This window comes from Erigeron canadensis, chromosome 7 (genome assembly GCF_010389155.1).
Source record: "Erigeron canadensis isolate Cc75 chromosome 7, C_canadensis_v1, whole genome shotgun sequence".
NCBI classification, from domain to species: Eukaryota; Viridiplantae; Streptophyta; class Magnoliopsida; order Asterales; family Asteraceae; genus Erigeron; species Erigeron canadensis.
This window is the reverse complement of record NC_057767.1, coordinates 30,013,033-30,018,401: the sequence shown is the minus strand read 5'-3', so window position 1 is coordinate 30,018,401 and position 5,369 is coordinate 30,013,033.

Genomic DNA, 5,369 nt, shown 5'->3' with positions numbered 1-5,369 from the left:
TGAGGTATATTATGGAAATAATATGTATGTGGTGTGTGGATCAGTGGATTGTTTTATGTCATAAGATGTGACATTATAATAGCTATTTTTATTTATACCATTCTTTTATATTAAAAAAAAAAAATGTAAACCTAATTTACATCACTATCCAAACAATAGCTAAATTCATATTGGGTTTCTAACATGTGCTATGAGGACGCATATACAATACATTAAACATTTTGTTACGTAATTAATTATCACTTTTTGAAAGGATGTTTGATGCATTTATTTCACTTTATATGTGCCTTTAGGAAAAATACCAGCCAACCCTATTCATATTCTATAAAATTTGACATCTACATCAAAACAGAACATGTTATAATTTTTTTTTTTTTTTTGAGAGTACATGGAATATGGTTGTTTATGAGATTTTGGGACCATATAGGGTCCTAAACGAAAAGTGAAGAACATAAGCCCTCAAAAAGCTTGATTTTAATTTAAGTGGCTGGTTCGACCGGTTTTTAGTATGTTGTAGATTAAAGCATTGTAGTATTAAGGGTTAAGTCACTGGATGACCATCGTACTTTATTTTTTGTACATGGTTGCCTATCAAACCAGAAAACTAAGCTGTATGACTAACATACTTTTCAAATTTGTACACGGTTGACCAAAAATTTACCTTTTTACCGGTTACATTATTGTTTGATGACGTGGCAATGACGTCGCAATTTGAAAAGTCATTGGATGACCATCGTATTTTCCTTCTTGTATATGGTTGTTCATCAAACCAGAAAACTAAGTTGTATGATCAACATACTTTTCAAATTTGTACACGGTTGACCAAAAGTTGATCGGTTGAGCAAAATTTGTACATGAATTTAGTTTGGATTTGGGGGTTTTGAAAACCCTAGTTTGGAATTAGGAAATAAATTTCCAGATCTGTTGCATGTATAACAGATTTATTTGTATTGAATTTAGTTTGGAATTCGGGGTTTTGAAAACCCTAGATTTATTTGACAATTAGTGAAATGAATTCGTTTTCATATATGAGCATGTATGAATTCAATTTCAATATATGAGAATTTATGTTTGGTTAAGTTTTTTAGTGTCTGCTGCTTCTGGCCGGAATCTGCTGGTGTTAATTCAATATATTATTATTATACAAATTAGGAATACGTTTTGTTAATATATTATGAATCGGCAAATGTTTTCAAATTATGTTATCTTACTTAGCTAATTTATTAGCTAACACTTGCTCTTTTGAAAATGTTGTGCCTTTAGGATAAGTAAGCTTGAGCTAGGAAATGATTAGCTTAGTGAGATGGGTAGAAGTAATAAAGAAGACTAACATAGATTGTTGAATGCTTAGACTTCCCTTAGCCTTACGTTTTGGCTACTTTCATTTATGATTTATGAACATGTAATAATGATGGCATTTGTTGGTGCCATAACTTGGATTTCATTTATATTGTTTTGATGATGCACGTTAGTAAGACCATTTTATAAAGGCATCATCCGGTTACGGATGGGGCAGTTTTAAAGTGATCCTTTTCCGCTACTTTTTAAACGCCGTTTGACAAAGTTTTTTGAAATCCAGACTTTTAAATGACGGGTGTTACAAAGTATGTTCGTCATACAGCTTAGTTTTCTGGTTTGATGGGCAACCATGTACAAAAAGTAAAGTACGATGATCATCCAGTGACTTAACCCTAAAAGAAAATACGTTTAACCGGCTATGACCGGTCAACCGGTCAACTTTTGGTCAACCGTGTACCAATATGAAAAGTATGTTGGGCATACAACTTAGTTTTCTGGTTTGATGGGCAACCATGTACAAGAAGGAAAGTACGATGGTCATCCAGTGACTTAACCCTAGTATTAAATCTAATTTGAAACCGGATCAAACCAATTGAACCTAACCGCTTTGCAATATCTAAAAAAATTGTTATTTTCTACCAAAAAAGGATAAAAATAAAAAATTCTTCTTCATAACTAATTAATTATCTAAAGAAAGCAATTTTTTTTTCATTCATATTAAACTTTAAAATGCACGGTTTAGTTTATTAGACATTTAGAGATTGCACGACTGAAAAATATATCCAACTGCCAAGCTTTGAGTCATGCAAATGGAATTATGGATAGTATTGGAATTTGGAAATTAAGCTTTAGTAAAGAAGCTTTTACATAAGTAGTCTCAACTCTTAAGTCTCAACTATTTGTTTAAAGCCCATTTATGGAAAGCCCAAACAGAATAGGTAAGAAAAATTCTTTTGTTTGTGAGTACTATATTGACGAAAATAGCCCACCTATGACGGGTTACTTTATTGTTCAAGGTTGATTCGTCGGTATTTGTTCATTATTTCTTCTTTTGTGGTCTTTAAGTTATTATATAATAATTTACACCGGTGAGTGACAATCAAAATTAATGTGATCCCTTGGATTTATAAATTAACTCATCGTGACCGTATAAATTCCTCCTTTTATTAAGGACTTTATCTTATAGTTTGTTGAATGCTAAAAAAACATGTGTCTTTTACATTTCCTTTACTAGTGCTTCTTAAAAAATATAGGATAGTAGATATATACTGGCATATTAAGTCTGCGGTCTTATCTCTTAGTTAATTAATTTGATAATTGCATGTGCTGAATTAAATTACGAAGAACTCTACGCCAGAGCTAACTAATAATCAGAAAAATAAGCAAATTTGAAATTGATAGATACAATTTTCCCTCAACATTTTACAAAGAACTTCAACTATATAAATGAATACATATCAGGTTAATTTTTACCAACTCATTGGCCCATTGCTAAGCTTTACTATGTTACCAAATTACAAAAGTAAGATCGGCTTCAAAGAACAAAGAACAAAACAACTCCAACTAATTAATCCTAACCGTCATAATATCTCTTTTTTTTGCGTACATATTTGAAAAACCTTTTATTACACCATGTGTTGATTAACAATAGTATTTAGGTTGTTAAATAAAAACCGCATCACACCCGGTACAATAAATGCAACAACGATTATATCTGTATATCAAACATAACTTAGAGATAAAATATGTGATTTAAGTAGTAGGTAAAGTTGGGATGAATAAAATTGTGATTAAAATCAATAAAAAGAAGACATTAGGTGCAAATGAACCATCTTTGATAAAAGCTAAGAAAGAAAAGATTTAACTAAAAAAGAATGACATAGACCAAATAAAAAAATTGTGAAATACTTGATATTCAAGTAAAACCCGAGCTACGCACGGGTATTGTTCTAGTTTATCCTATCAGCCACTTTTCTAATCGATTATTGTATCACTTGAAGTTTTCTTAACTAGTTTATTCAATTAAATAATTACGGAAGGACTTTAACTTCTATAAATAATGCATTATTATAATTTGTATATCAAAGCAAGAAATTTTTTTTAAACAGTCGTTTTTCAAGGGTGTTTTGTCAAATAAGTTTTCGAAAAAAGAAACTTTACAACCGAGTAAACGGGTAATTCATATACCGGTTTCAGTTATTTTGGTCGAAAATGGGTTTTCAATTACCGGTTTCAAATAAAGTTGTTTGAACTTGGTATCTGAATTACCGGTTTCAGACTTGATGTGACATACTTAGAGCATCTTTGACTAGGACAGTAAAGCGTACAAGAAGCCTGAACCCGGTATTGGAAAAACCGGGTTCGGCCTAAACCCTAACACGTGTCGCATGCCGGTGAAACCCTAACTCAACTTGTAAACCTAATATTTTATATGTAGTATATATGTGATGTATCTTGAAGCATTATCAGTATCTCAACAAATATTTTCAGATAACATTTCAAACACTTTCATAGTTATATTTAAAAAAAAAAATAGCATCTTCATCATTCAACCCAATTGTAGTTCAGTTAATATGGAATGATTGTGTATCATTCGTAAATGGGATCCTTCAAAATGCACACAAATTTGTGATGTCATTTACAGTTCTTTTGGTATTTCAAATCAAGAGTTCAAACTGCAATTATATTTATGGTATGAATTTAAGGGTATTCCTTTTAGAAGTTTAATTACGGATGATTATACTTTGTCAATGATTTATCATCTGGGTGAAGCACAATTTGAAGTGAAGTTCGAGCCTACTTTTACAAACCAGTTGTTAAGCTTGACTCAAAGTCACTGTTTTTATCAAGGGATTAACCAGCCACAAGATAAAGAAGATGATGAAGATAACGAAGATGATGAAGACAACGAAGATGATGAAGACAATGACGATGATGAAGACAATGACGAATATGAAGACAATGACAATGAAGACGATGAACATGTTCAAGATGATGAAATTGAACCAATGGGTGATGGATCAAGTGATGAGGCACCTTATACAAGCGATGATACCATCGACGGATATATCGTTGATGGGGATGTATCTGGAGATGAAGAAGGAGAAGAAGAAGAAGAGGCCCGTGCACAGGGTCCTTTGGAGCATGAACAACAACTTAATCTTGTTGATTATAATGAAGATCGTCTAATGTCATTCTGTAACACCCCGATCTGGGCTCGAAATGTACCGAAATGCATGACACAAGATGAAATTATCGTAGAACGAGACTATATGAATTTAAAAGGAATCCGTGGACCTAATAATTTGCTTACAAATGTCACAAAAGCACAAGGAGCATACAACCATCAAGAGTTTTACAAAACAATATCAAAAGATGGCTCATGATCCTAAGCAAGGTCCCATCAGCGGGTAATGAATCACGGATCCATGGTCATAGTCCAACTCCTACCAATGAAATCAAGCTCTTGGATTCTCTTGGTTACCTGAAAAGTGTACTAAACAATGTCAACACTAGGTTGGTGAGTTCGTAAGAAAGAATGAAAAAGAACGCGTACCAATGTCGTCCTATACATAATTACGTCAAACATAATCTAAGATTTTGCACTCTTGTACACAATGTCTCTCAATGTCCGCATGTCGTCCCTAATGTCATCAAGTACTAAGAGTACCCCTAAAATGTCATCAAGTACATATCGTACCCGTATAATGTCATCAAGTACTAAAAGTACCCGTTTGTATTGTCGTCATGAACCTCATTGTATTCATTGCACATAATTTGATCATCCATGACCCTCATTGTCCACACATAACTCAACTCCATGTGTATATACTTCATACGATACTACTTTTGAAAGGCCTTTGACACTTATATATAGGGTCACCCGCAGCCTTCCCACCACATCTCCAACCTTTCAAAGGCATTAACGTCTTTCACATATACACAACTATCCTAAAAACATCTCAACATAACCATACAGTGAATCACATATTTGCACATCTACAAAATCATCACACAACATGTAAATCACAAATGTCATTATGCACGAAGTACACTTTTAAGCCCGACTC